Genomic DNA, 15,574 nt, shown 5'->3' on the forward strand with positions numbered 1-15,574 from the left:
TGTATCCAAAAGCCCTTCCGTCTTGATTCAGACAGAGTGGAGTTTTGGCACAGCCGATTAATGTGAAAGCTTTGTGCTAAATCAACACGTGGCAAACACACTCAACGCTCACTGTCATTATTTCCCACAACCCCAGAATTTCCGAACGTGGGCGGCAGCTGCAACTTGTTGAGAACGGTGGGATTGTTTGGATTGTTCCTGCAAACAATGGTGGGCTCCTTCAGGTTAATGAGGCCAGGAAGCAGCTTTGTGCGGGGAGAAATTTGTATTCAAGGGAAAGAGACAGTTTCAATAATATCACACTCATTCAGTCCAAACACATACTACTGGCCCCTACCAAGGTGCCCCTTCAAAATCTCATCTCCTGCTCTCCATGGACCCAGCGTGACTTTCCCTCTCAGATCCGGCACGGAGGAAAAATACGAAATTGCGTTTCGCAGCGCAGAGCCAATTAAACATGTATGATTGGTTGAAGTCTCCAAGGCAGATTTATCAAAAATTTAGCACATTTTAACATTTGCTAATTAGATTTTCTTTACGTTTTAGTCAGGCACAATGGAGAGAGAGAATGGGCGTCATCAAACCTCTCAACACCCATGCTCCTGAATTTGTTCTGCTCCAGCGCCGCACTTCAGCATGTGCTAAATGCTTCAGTAAATCAGACTTTATGCAAATATTGACTGGAGATCCCCGATGGATCTTCACACGCTGTTTAATGGCTCGCCTTAATGCAGAATTGTGTAAATGTGTGTTTTTTGTAATTGCTGGAGATGTAAGTGTGCGATTTAGCCAGTGTGTTTGATGGGATCCATTATAAACGTTGACAGACGTAAACATTCGCGCCTGTAAACATATCACAGAGGCCTTTGGGGCAGATAACAGCCCCTGCTGGTGTCTGTGTGAGTGCGTTTCTGTGTGTTACTGTACACATTGTGTGTCGCCGTCCTGAGATGAATGAGGCGCTTTTTAAAAGATCAAATATCTCGTAAATCAAAGCTGTCACAAGTGCGCATGGATCGTGGGAGTCCAGGCTTATGTGTGGAGCTGGGTCCAAGCCAGAACTCACACTCTGCTCAGGAAAGAGACCTACTGACCTGCTGAGCTCCCAACTGTGAAACCACATTAATAGCACATTGTGAGAAACATGCTCACTTCGCTAACTTTCTGGCCAATAGGAATCCACTGAGCTTTTTTAGAGCGACAATCTGCTTTCTGGGGAAATGACAGTTGCAAATGTGCAATTTTTAATCATTAACATATGCATTTGTATGCTTGTGTGTGTGGTCTTCTTTTGTCTGGTCTTATTTGAGTGTCTATGTATGTGCAGGTCCTTTTGGCAGCAGTGTAACCCCAGATTCTGCACTGCAGCAGGTTTCAGAGCTGCGTGCCCAGTTGGAGGTGCTTAAAGAAGAGGAGCAGAACATACACTATGGTCTCAACATCTTTAGTATTGAACAACCAGCCTCTAAAGACATCCTCACTCTAGAGAAGGTGCCTGTTCACTGCTGTTACAGTAATAAAAAAACGTTTCTCCATACAATACATCACAGACACACAACGCAAAGCAGCACAACAAAGTGTGAACAGGCTGAGGGCGATTGACTGGTCCTGTGTGACAGCAAAATTGACCAGTATTGATACTGTTGGTAAGGTCATTCTGGTTCAGTATGCAGTGATGTTTAGATTGTGTGTGTGTGTGTGTGTGTGTGTGTGTGTGTGTGTGTGTGTGTGTGTGTGTGTGTGTGTGTGTGTGTGTGTGTGTGTGTGTGTGTGTGTGTGTGTGTGTGTGTGTGTGTGTGTGTTGTGTTTGTAGGATGTGAATTACCTGCAGCAGGTATGAGAGATCGCCCATCAGTGGGAAGCACTATGGGATGAGTGGAAGGGGGTTACTTGGCCTCCCTACAGACCGAGGCCATGGACAGCACCGCCCAGACCATGTTCAAGAGACTCCACACAGTCAGCAGAGAGTTCAAGGCCAGTCAGCACAACATAACCTACACCAATGGTGTAAACTCAACTTTAGTCAGCCAAGCTGATGCAAATAATATTTATTAATATCCACTTTTAATTTTTACATTTAATTAAGCATCACAATTAACAGGCTGAGTACTAAGACCTTGTAGAGACCCTCCACATAAAAAAAACTAGCAGCCATCAGGACCCACTTAACTGCTATCAGCAGCGTCAGTGATGTCTCAGTCTCTCACTCATCTTCCACTGTACTCACACACATACTGATGTTACTTCATTAGGGTCCAGCAGAGACTCTCTTTTCTTTGTTTCTCTTTGTAACTGTGATAAAAGCCCTTTTGTGTAGCTAATTACCCTTTAAAGCCAATTTAGCTTCTCTTCTCACCAGCTTCTCATTATCCTGACATTTAGCTTTAAGCAGATTAGAAACACCTGCTTGATTCAGACCCTTTGGGTGCTTTTCCACTGACAGAGATCAGTCCATCACAGCACAGCACTCAGCATTTTACACTGCAGCCTGCAGTAGGATACTGATTTATACAAATGTGTGTGTTCTTTCAGGACAAGCACTGGGAGATTGTGGACTTCTTTAAGAACAGGATCAAGCATTTTAAGAATATCGTCCCACTGATCACAGGAATCCAGCCATGAGAGAGAGGTGAGGGGCTCACACACACACACACACGAATCAGTGTCCTCAGCACAATGAAGCGTCATTCTCACACTAATCCTCCTTATCGAGAGTGGTTACTGACAATATGACACTGTCGTCTTTTATGTTGTCTCTTTAGTGGACAATCGCTCTTTGTAACTTCTCTCTGTTCGGGATATTACCCTCTGTAGCTTGTGACCTGAGGTCTGCTGTAAAGTCCGGCTGATAATCATCAGAGTCAGAGGTTTGGTGCGAATTGCTGTTCTAGGATCAGCTGTAATCCCACACTTTGACAGCTAGCCCTCAGTTACAGCTCGTCACCTCTCTCCTTTCTATCACGCAGAGCGTTTGTGCACTCCGGCGCCATCCCTGCTGAGAGAAACGTGACATTTTCCGCTCTACATTTTTCTTCTGCCCTGTCATTCGCTCCCTAAGCCACCTGATTGGATCTGGCATTCCCAAAACAACAGCCCATCGGCCCCAATCAGGCGTGCTGCAACAGTCCTGGTGGACACTGCACAGACAGGCCTCACGTTCCCCTGATGACAGCCGGTTAATCACACTGATGTAACCCTCTGAAAGATCCCTGTTAGCGTCTCCCACTGGCCGGCACAGCACATCGGCTAAGCAGATGAAAATAAACAGAGCTCAGCCTCAGAAGTCCATGACCGACAGAATGGGAGACAAGAGGAGTAAAAGAAAAACAGGCACTCGTAGGAGAGATCTCGTCCCAGAATGCTCGGGCCCGATTTCAAAGGGGCCAGTCATTGGCAGGATATTTTTTTGAAATAGCAGTGTTGTGTTTTGTTGTGGATCAGATGTACTGACGATCTCTGTGGATTTCTTTGAGAGAAGGCAAGCTGTGCGTTATGGCTGCGGGATCTCTCACGGGAGAATTCAATCCTTGCGCTGTCATCAGCCATCACACCTGCTTATTATGACAAAATCTGACTGTCAACATGACCAGTCTTTTGTGACTAAACAGCACAGTGGACTGTCTTTCTTCAGCTCTTCAAATACTCAGAATAGCACACATTCTCTGTAATTTTATCTTAGGAATTTCATTTCAGACATTTATTAATGAATTACTAACCCAATTTCTCCTAAAGGCCTACACTATAGCGCTATTGAGCTGTATAAGCATGTTATATAGGCATATTTACCTATATAAACAGTAGATAAGATAATCTTTTTTTATTACACTGAACTTTTTCTTATATATAATACTGAAAAGTGTTTAGAAAAAAATATTTTTTGTTACACTTTATTTTAAGGTCCAATTCTCGCTATTAACAAACCAGAATACAATAAACTACAATAAACTCCTATGAACACTTAATTTGCTATTTATTAATCATTAGTAAGGTAGATGTTAAGTTTAAATATTGGGTAGGATTAGGGATGTAGAATATGGTCCTGCAGGATATGTGCTTTATAAGTATTAATAAACAGCCAATATGTTAATAATAGGCATGCTAATAAGAAGCTAGTTAATAGTGAGAATTGGCCCCATACTAAAGTGTTACCAAAAAAAGTTTTTTTTTTCTAAATACTTATCGGTATTGAAATAAATCTATTCAATTATCTATTGCCGAATCCTCCATCATGTATTTATTTTTTAATTTATTTCAGTGCAATTTATTTTGAGATTGCCTTTTTTATGAAGGATACATGTGATGCAACTTTAGAGTTTGGACACATTTTAGGAGACAGCATAATTAAGTTGCCTTCCTTTTGGAAAAGCCTTCATCTCGGAAACTGCGTCTATGTTGTCTTAAAATGCTGGCCCGTAGGCAGCTCATTAGGTTTTTAATAGATCAAATGGCTTTGATAAAAAGTTTTTTTCACCCTATTAGATTCATGTGTCAGTGTTAAAGCTTCTTGGCCAGTCAGATTTTATCTTCAAAAGATGGTTTGGATCTGTTTATTTTAGACATTGGGATCAAATAAGACAAGAGGTGCAGCAGACATTTGACCCGACCAGTGCAGACTTGCTTCTGGAGAAGATTGTGGCTTTGGTCTGGACCACCATGCTGAGCGTATCAGTGACATATCAAAGAGCAAAGAGCTCTCCATAGAACAGGTATAAAATCCCTCTTGAGAACTCTTTCTTTCTCATGTAGGTTAATTTATTTCCTTTTGTCACTTCAGACTTAAAATGATTCTTCAGGGAAACATTTTACAGAGAACATTTTATAAGACCATAGTTCTTCTCTGAATCTAAAGTGCAAACAAGGCTCTTTTTTTTATCAGTTTTTGAGTTTGTCACTGTATATGGTTTAAAATGTCCTTCTTAGTTGCTAGATTCTTCAGATCAGTGCATTGGATTTTTGGTTTTTGAAAGCAAAAGATAAATCAAATTGTCCCTGATCCTTCGAGAGAGTATTTGAAAATTTACTGAAACGTTCACTTAAAACATTGTGGAAACCTGAAAACCAAATTATGACATTATAAGTGGACCTCATAGGAAAAAAATAAATGATTAAAAAGCACATGATGTGAGGCAAATTTGAGGCCATAAAACCCTTTTCGATTATTACTGGAACCTTTATTTTTAAGAGTGTCTTCCTTATTCACATTTGTTTCTATTTCTTTTGTATCTATGAAGGACTGTAGGTTCATCAGGGTTCAATTCTCTGTGCTCCTCTCACAGTGCATAAGATCCTCCGAGTTTCAGTATGTTAAAGAGAAAAGGAAAGTCACTGTCAGGAGGATTATGGTCAGAGGTCAGGTTTGGAAGGTCAAAGATGGTACCCTCAGGGTGACATCCGGTAGTCAGACCAAACCCAGCAGAGAATCACAGCAGAGAGCCCCAGCCTAAAAGTCCGGCAGCAATGCAGATGTGATTTTCATTAACCAAACAGTTTGAATGTAAAAGCAGTGGTGTTCATGAGTACAAAGCTATCAGACTGCTATAGGGTTAAACTTACAGTCAGATTTTAATTTATTTCAAAATTAGGCCTGTTTCGCACATTGCATTTGTGGCGCTACAGGCACATGTTCTTTTTGGTTCCCATTTGGTACCCACATTACAGCATTTGAGCATATGAGCACCAATAAAAGTAGCACTTCAGTGCTAAGCTTAGTTTTGCTGCATGTCATTACTGCAAATGGAAGCCTGTTTCTGTAATTGTGTGAAGAAGTTTAAAATAAGAACTATAACCACATTGTGAAATAAGTCACAATTATGACAAGTTTAATATTTAATATTTACAAAGTTCTAAAATCAAGTTGAGTGAATTAAAGTCACAAACACAAGAAATCATGTAGCAGTTACCTTTTTACACTACCATTCTAATGTTTGAGTTTTGTTTTTTTAAGAAGTTAATGTTTTTATTTAGAAGAATGCAATAAATTAAAACAGTGTTGCAAAGTTTTAAATAAATAAATGCTGTTCTTCTGACATTTCTATTCATCAAAGAATCCTGTAAAGATTAATTGTTTTCCACAAAAGTATTACGCATACACATGAATAAATTACAGTTTGAAATACATTCAAATATAAAAGTTGTTTTGAATTGTAATAATATTGTACAATTTAACACGTTTTTAATATTTCACAAATTTTGATCAAACAAATGCAGCCTTTATGACCATAAGAGACTTCTTTCAAAAACATTTTAAAAAAAAAAGCTTCATGACTTTTGAACTGTAGTGTATTTATTCATTTTATACTGAAAACGCATTAGAAGAAATGTTGAACATGTACTGTAAACCTTTTTATTAAAACTATATTTTGTAATATTGGCTTTTATGAAGCAACATAATACTGAAATTGCTTGAAGTCCCCTATTGCTTGAAAAACACCTCCATGTCAAGTTGATGCAAATTCATAAAGAGCACTTTTTATTCAATAAAGATTGACTGAATCCAGACTCTTTAAGCAGTTTAAAGCTGTGCATTAGGACCTGTGCAAACCATTTGGATAAAAATGTCATTCTACCTCCTCATGTAAATTAGGTTTCATGGCTATCAAGTTTGTAATAATTTTCAATGGCCCATTTCCGATATCCATTATATTCTTTGTATTATTATTTATGGCTGTTATTGGAAGAAATATACAATGTAGTAAACCAGCAGTCATTTTATTTTCTGCATAGAGCTGTTACGAAGCAGAAATGCCTGTAGTGTAAAAGCTACGTGCTGCAGACACAGGATGTGTGAAACAGGCCTATGAGTCAACTGGTTTATAGTCCTATTTTAGACTTGAAAAGGAAAATTTCCTGGACCGTGTTCAGTAATAGTGCAGTACAGTATGAGCGCAGTGCTGCTGGAGGCGTCTGTCCCCAGGCTGCAGTCGCAGGTCATGTGTGGCAGCCACAGGGGAAATGAGCCTTGTGATTGATTTCCTTCAGCGCAGCCTTTACTGCCCCTGCAGAGGAGAGCTGCTCTGTCCAGCTGTCAGACTGTGGGAGGCTGTACTCCTCCCCTCTAACCTCGCTCCCACTTTCTTCCTCTCTTTCTTCATGCTTTTAGCCCAGGGAGATTCCCAGACGTTCTTCTGTGCGCTCGCAGAGGTTACAACAACATAGCTTTGGTTCAAGAGTGGCAATGGGAGAGCAAACCCTCATAACCCCTAAAGCACAAAGCGGTTCACCTAGAAGTCACTCGCAGAGAGAGAGAAAGAGAATGACAGATAGAGTGTAAATGAGAAGCATCGTTGGCAAGGTGCATGGCTGGTGTTTTTGGAAAGACACCATTGCTGACATTTTTTGTAGGGGGAACTTTGCAGGGGCCACAATTAATTGTATTTCCCTTTTACTAGTCGCCTAAGGTCCTCACAATATAGGTGGCTCCTTTTTCAACTCTAAAGGTGTGGTCTTGTGTAATTTTTGGCCAAATTTTGCAGACAAAAATGGTTCATTGTCTATTGTCCAAAGTATAGCAATGTATGACTCACGGCTTATACAGAAGTCACTCAAAATCATTCTCACATGAAAGTTCTGATTGTATGGATTACTTGAAAAAAGTGGATTTTGTCCACTGAAAGCAGCAGAATGACTTTAATGCAACAAAATCCCAACTAGGCAGCTCACATTTTAAAAAAAAATCTCAGCTTTTGAGAAACAACCAAATGTTTGAGCATTTATATGTACCTATGACCCAGACTAGGTAGGTTTCTGACTAGATTTTGAAACATTTTGCAAGACCTTTATGGTGCATGAAAGTGTTTTCTACGTAGGCAGCTCACTATTTTTTAATATGCATTTATAGCTTTAATCTTTAAATGCACCTATGATGCCAAAAATGCTCTGTGAGCAGCTCATAGGTTTTTTAGGTGTAGGTTTCGAAAAACAACCAGTGTTAAACGTTTCAATGCACTTATGATGGCCAAAAATGCTGTCTAGTTTGTCAGTGCACTATCTTTGAAACATAGCAAATGTTCGGACATGCCTATGATGCCGATAAATATTGTCTAGGTGAGCAGCTCAGTGGGATTTAAAGACAGCCACTGTTTAAATGTTTGAATAATGTCCAAAAATGCTGTCTAGGTAGGCTGCTGTCATTGGCTAGTGTTTTTAGAAAGACTCCATCAATGATGTTTATTTTGGGGGAAATTTTGCAGGGGCCCCAATCAATGTTCTTTCCCTGTCACTAGCCGTCTAACGTCCCCATGAGACCGATGGCTGCCCCTCCAGCTCTAATACAATGTGCCACTCAGTGCTGAGGTGGAATGTGTGTGGAAAGATCAGTACTAACATTAAAAAGCCTAACGCTGACCTCTGATTTTCAGACACTGGAAGGCATCATGAAGACATGGGAGGAAATGTCTCTGGACATCACACCCTACAAAGACAAAGGACACCACAAACTGAGGTGAGAAGCCAGAGGTTTCAGAATGTCAAACGTCAAAAGGTTACAGACACTCAGGTGCTCAATAAGCAGAATCTTAAAAAGATGATGATGATTCAGCGTCCTGAGGTGGCAGAGATTCTCTGCAAGTCCCTGGCCTGAAGGCCTATTCACATCACAGTTGATGCAACTAAAAAAAAAAGTATTTTATTCAAAAAAATTTTTTCACAATAGAATTCATTTGCAGCATAATTCCCTTCAGAAAAAGAAAACACAAGAACAAAGATAGCACAAAAAATTCCCATACGCACAGGTCTTCCTTAGCAGATTGCTACAGCCTACAGCCTCCACCAGCAGATTATCCATCTTAATTGGGGAGCTGTCCTAATTGCCTTTGCCTAATTGATATATTGGCTTGTTTTTTTACTGTGACTTAATTGTACCATAACTTTCATCATGCATGTCCATTCGAGGGGTAATTGCTGAATTTTTTTGTGGCAGACTCCCTGTCCACCTAGGGACTGGTACTGGCTTCATCCATGCTGTTACAGCACAATAATGTGAATATATTAGTGCCAAAAACAAGCCATAGCCTAAAAAACACCATTCCTCAACATGATGAAGCGCCCTGCTGCAGGGGAGAACCACCACGCGTGAGGATCCAGTAACTCCACATTATCATATTAATCTGTGTGACACAGAGAAAGAACGAGTAAATGAGACAAAACACTGGCTGTGTTTTAAAACCTAGTGAGCTGCCTACTGCTTACTGGACAGAAATTTGGACATTACAGACATATTTAAATGCTCTTATCTGATTTACTGTGCCTATGATGTGGAAAAATGCTGTTTAGAAAAGCAGCACACTAGGTTTTGAAAGACAGCCAGTGTTCGAATGGACCATTGATATCCCAAAAGTCTGGCTAGGTGTGTAGCTCAGTAGGTTTTGAAACACATCCAGTGTTTAAATGTACCTTTGATGCCCAAAAATGCTGTCTGGCTGGGCAGTTCACTGGGGTGTGAATCACAGCCACTGGCCGGACAGCATTGCTCTCTCTCAGAGTCCGGTTCAGATCTGTGTTTGACAGCAAGCCATGTTTTTCTACACAGACTAAATGGCTTATCAATGACAGAGCACCTTGAGCTCTCTCACAAACATAATTACTATCAATCCCCTTAGAGAGCAGGACTCAGAATGGCTACTTTAAGCCTTCTGGGCAAACATGTCAAGGGTCCAATAAAGAACATAAACTGACTGTCTGTGAATGAATAAATAATAGTGGGAAAAGCCATTCTTGTGTTTAGATGAGCTCAAATGATGCTGTTGCTCTTTTGGGCTTGATTGAGACCATTCGGGAGTTTCACAAAGTGTTGTGCTCACAATTATACAAATGAGCTGTGTGCAGATAAGAACTGGAGAGGATGCTTTGTGCATATGGCAGCCGCACAAAAGCTCTAATCTAATAGAATCATTTGTACAAGCAGCCTCCTTCCCAAGGGCTGAAAGTTTTCTGAAAATGCCTTCAGGCCTGTTCGTATATAGCTGGAAGCAGTCTGTGCGCGCGTGTATCAGTGTGTTTATGTGCAAGTTGCATGGATCAGTCGAAATCGGGTCAAAAGCATTGTTTGTGAAAGTCTTTGTCTGTTTGTCCGTTTTGATGTAAGAGCAGTTCTGTAGCATTAGTTTGTTTGTTTTTTATGTCTCTACGGAGACTTCTCATATAGATTTTTGCATGCTTATCTAATTGTGCATCAATACTCTTTGGGAGAGTTTGCCTCTGGGAACAAATTGGTTTATGATATTTCTCATATATATTTGCTCATATATGCTTACACACACACACACACACACACACACACACACACACACACACACACGTGTGTGTGTGTGTGTGTGTGTGTGTGTGTGTGTGTGTGTGTGTGTGTGTGTGTATATATATATGCGTGTGTGTGTGTGTGTTTGTTTTTGTTTGTTTGTTTGTTTTTTTTTTTATTTGTTAAAGTTTTTTTGATGGATTGTTCCTAAATGTTAACTAAACCTGACAAAACTTCCCTGTGGAGACATTCTCAATTGGAAAATCAATGCATAAATAAAGCAAATACTAAAATAAATATATATTTAGAAATTCAAAAAACTTTTGTTTAGGGCTTTGAATTAGTCATTAATTTTTTTCTGTAGTATCCGTTAAGATATTGATCAGCCTGTACTTCTGTTCTTCACAGTCTTGTTTTCATTTAGATCAAATTAAATACCCCATACATTCCCTACTGCCTAAAAAGTCTATGTAAGAAGCAGCTCAGTTGCAAACGTGATGGTGTGTATGATTAGTAATGCACTAATACACAGAGTCATAAAGACTGCAGCTGTCTGTGCTGCAGTATAAGCTGTCATATGTGTCAGTAGCTGTTTCTATCACTCTGTTTTTATGTGCATTTTGAAGTATCGCATCAAGAAATAATTCCCTTTATTCACAAAACAAAAGTTTTTATGCTCACTTGAGGTGTTTTTGGACTTGTGCGAAAAAGACTTAATGCGAATAATGGGAGACGGAAACATTTGCCGAATAAGTTCCTCCATGAGCATCAAAAAAGTCATGTGACTTTCCACTATGTGACGGCATAACCTGACTAACCAGCAGACTGATCTTGTTGCACAGCATCTAAATTGTTGTTATGGTCATTCTTAAATGCCTGAGCAAAGTCTGTCGTCAAAGTATTTCTGTATAATTACCTCCTAGAACTGTCTTGCACAAGTGCATTCCCAAACAGCAGAAATCCACTTCCGGAAGCAATGACTGCATAATTGTGTTTTGTCTGCTTGCTCTAAGGGCGCAAGTAATTTGTTATGAATATTATTATATTCAGTGGCTTCTCCAACTTTTCTTAGTGATATTTAGTGCAAGTTTATCAGGAAGTGACATTTTGTTCTCTTTAACTGGTTGGATGGAAACTGCTTATTTGCAAATGTTTTATGTGATTTTCCAATTTTGTGCATAAGTTAAATTCGCACCTTTGGATGGAAACCCAGCTAGTGTCTCACACCCACCTGTGAGAGAGAGACAGACTGAGAGAGAATCACAGGGGGTGGTGTCTTGCTGACAGGTAGGCATGGGGAGAAAAAAGCGAGTGAACGCATATATAGAGAAAGAGGGGGAAGATTCTTATTGCTTATTTCTAGAAGCTTAGATCCTGCAGAACAGAGAAAGGACGTGGTCTCTCTCTTCCTTCTTTAGCACGCATCCCTGCTGGTATTGTTCATCTCCGTCAGTGCTGCAGCAAAAGGTGGACATATGCTTTATCTTTAGTTCTTCCTCTCTCACACCTCTTTGATCACTCTGTTTCTTCCTCTGTTTTTTGTATGCCATATCAACAAATACTGTGTGTTTAGTATTCCACGGTGGGGTTGTATACAGGGGACAGAATCAATTCCAAATTACTCAGGCTCTCAATAACGGACAGCCCCGTCCACAAGGAGAAAAGATGAATAATGATGATAGTATTCATGATAGAAGCTGAAGTGTTCGCACACACAGATGGAGCTGTGTATGCGTTAATGGCCCTGCGGTGAAGAGGCTTTCTGTTTGCTGCCGTGTACTTATAATTGAGCGTTTCCACACATTTAGCAGGACGGAGTGCAAATCACCTGTAATTACCACCTACAGCCCCGCATTATATGCGCTGCACACACACCCATTATATAAATATGGTGCATAGAAACATCTCTTAGCCTGCTCTGCAGTTGCACGAGTGACAGTTCTGCAGAATATGCGGTAAAACCATCCTGCACTGAAGGTTCGACTGACCGATGGACTCTCCCAGCGGTCGTGACTTAACATCGAGTGGAGCCAGTGGGGGAAATGGTCTTTAATGATGTGGGACAAAACGTGTATGCAAACACTTTCAGCATATGCTAGTTTCTGTAATTAAATTAGACACATACGCTTTCCTTACCAACACTGTATTTTATTTACAGCTTGCTACAGTGCAAATTTTTTGCCCTGATGCACATATGCTGCTGTTTGGACGCACACACACAGCTGCAGATGAACGTCCCAGCCTTGTTTTGCTGATGACTAGGTATTTTGAGAGGTCATGTCCTCCACTATGTGTTTTTCTGTTAGTACACTGTAAGTTTGTTAGTGTGTGTGCGAATTTCTGTGATTTAGTACCTATAGGCTGTTCAAAATGTAGTGAGATGCCTACATAGACAGCATTTTTAGACATCAATGGCTTCAATTTGAACATCAGTATACGTTCGAGAAACAGCCTAGGTTGGCACTTTACTTGGTAAGCAAACTGAGTTTACGCTATAAACATAGAGCAAGGCTTCACACTCTAACTCAAACATGGTCACTTTCTCTAAATGATCAGCATTCATTGCTTTATAATGGCTGTAGGGCTTTAAGCAGGCCAGGGTAGTACAACACTGCCACCTAGTGTGTGTGCATATGTGTGTGTTTATACATGCTTATGTGTGCATATACACGTGTATGATGTGTGCATGTGTGTGAGATAAAGGAAGCAGGAATGCCCTGACCATCTGCTGCACATTAGAAAGAGACCAATTCAATTAACATCCACAAGCCCCCTGATTGGGCTCAGAGAGAAAGAGAGAGATGGGAAGAGAGATAAAGACCATTGCAGGAGTGACTACCCTGCAGTAAATATGAGTTTCTGCATTCTCTGATGAATTCTCCGCATGACAGCGGGGCGAATGGAAAAGTCATTGATCAAACTCTCTCTCTCTCTCTCTCTCTCTCTCTCTCTCTCTCACACACACACACACACACACACACACACACACAGCAAACTCATTCAAAGAGGTTATGGAATTATGTTTGCTATGAAACAGGGAGAGCTAAAGAAATACTCTTGATCGTTGCAGATGTTTGAAGTCTTGTTTAAAAGAAAATAAGCATTTAATAACAGAGATACAGAATGAAATTTTAGTTGGTGATTCTCTTCATTTATCCTCCTTGCTGTTTATCTTTTAGTCATCGAAATCTAACAGAACTTTACAGGATATCCCCTGTTTCATTTTTGGTTGTTTTGTTTTGCAAATAACATGCTAACTTTTTAAAAAGCTATTACAAGCATTTCAGTGCTTGGTCTTTTGTTTTGTTTTTAAACTTTGGATTAGTCTGTTGTAATTATAATAAAGTATAAATAAAAGCAATTTTATGACCTCATCAGAGTCAGAAATTAACCATGGCTCAGAGGGAAAAAATGTCTTAGATATGTAAATGTTAATAGCATAGTGAATTTATCTGTTTTTGTCTATTATGTAATGTATGATATTTGATTGGTTTAGTGTCTCTGCAGACACTGTAGTGGCTGTAATTGTCAAATATCTGTATGTACGGTCTCAGAGGCATTTACTGGTGAATGTGTAGCTAAAACTATGTTGGTTTCAGTTGAATTTTTTTTTTTAAACACTTGATATAAATAAAAATCTCCTAACAAATCTAAAAGAGTGATTACATTAAGATCCACTGTGATGGTAGACAGAAGAGGGATGTAGAATTCTATGAGGACCAGTATAAATTATGTCATGATGCATTCTAGCAGAGTTTTTATTTTATTGATATTTTGTGCATTAGTCAAGTCATCACCTTTATTTATATAGCGCTTTAAACAAAACAAATTGTGTCAAAGCAACTGAACAACATTAATTAGGAAAACAGTGTGTCAATAATGCAAAATGACAGTTAAAGGCAGTTCATCACTGAATTCAGTGATGTCATCATTCAGCTCAGTTCAGTTTAAATAGTATCTGTGCAATCATTTGCAATCAAGTCAATGATATCGCTGTAAATGAAGTGTCCCCAACTAAGAGGCAACAGCGGCAAGGAACCAAAACTCCATTGGTGACAGAATGGAGAAAAAACCTTGGGAGAAACCAGGCTCAGTCGGGGAGCCAGTTCTCCTCTGGCTAGACGAAACCAGCAGTTCAATTCCAGGCTGCAGCAAAGTCAGATTGTGCAGAAGAATCATCTGTTTCCTTTGGTCTTGTGCCAGTGGTCGTCTGAGACAAGGTCTTTAAAAGGTATCCGGGGCTCATCTAGTTGTCCTGGTCTCCACTGTCTTTCAGGGCTGTAGAGGTCCCTTCTAGGTGCTGATCCACCATCTGGGCTGGATACGTACTGGATCCGGGTGACTGCAGTGACCATCTGATCTGGATACAGACTGGATCTGGTGGCTACGGTGACCTCGGAATAAGAGAGAAACAGATTAATATTAGCATAGATGCCATTCTTCTAACGATGTAGCAAGTACATCGGGTGTTATGGGAAGTGTTCCCGGTTCCGGTTTACCTAATTAATGCAGCCTAAAATCCTTTAACGGATTTGGATATTAGAAGTGTATTAGTGCTTTATGTGTAAACCAGGTTAAAGAGATAGGTCTTTAATCTAGATTTAAACTGCAAGAGTGTGTCTGCCTCCCAAACAATGTTAGGTAGGTTATTCCAGAGTTTAGGCGCTAAATAGGAAAAGGATCTGCCACCCGCAGTTGACTTTGATATTCTAGGTATTATCAAATTGCCAGAGTTTTGAGAACACAACAGACGTGGAGGACTATAATGTAACAAGAGCTCGTTCAAATACTGAGGTGCTAAACCATTCAGGGCTTTATAAGTAATAAGCAAGATTTTAAAATCTATACAATGTTTAATTGGTAGCCAGTGCAGTGTTGAGAGAACCGGGCTAATATGGTCATATTTCCTGGTTCTAGTAAGAACTCTAGCTGCTGCATTTTGGACTAGCTGGAGTTTGTTTATTAAGTGTGCAGAACAACCACCCAAAAAAAGCATTACAATAATCTAACCTTGAGGTAATAAACTAATGGATTAACATTTCTGCATTTGACATTGAGAGCATAGGTCTTAATTTAGATATATTTTTGAGATGGAAAAATGCAGTTTTACAAATGCTAGAAATGTGCCTTTCTAAGGAAAGATTGCTATCAAATAGCACACTTAGGTTCCTAACTGATGATGAAGAATTGACAGAGCAGCCATCAAGTCTTAGACAGCATTCTAGGTTATTACATGCAGAGTTTTAAGGTCCTATAATTAACACCTCTGTTTTTTCAGAATTAAGTAGTAAGGAATTACCCGTCATCCAGTTTTTTATATCGACTATGCATTCCATTAGTTTT

Source organism: Cyprinus carpio, chromosome A7 (assembly GCF_018340385.1).
Source record: "Cyprinus carpio isolate SPL01 chromosome A7, ASM1834038v1, whole genome shotgun sequence".
Classification (NCBI taxonomy): domain Eukaryota; kingdom Metazoa; phylum Chordata; class Actinopteri; order Cypriniformes; family Cyprinidae; genus Cyprinus; species Cyprinus carpio.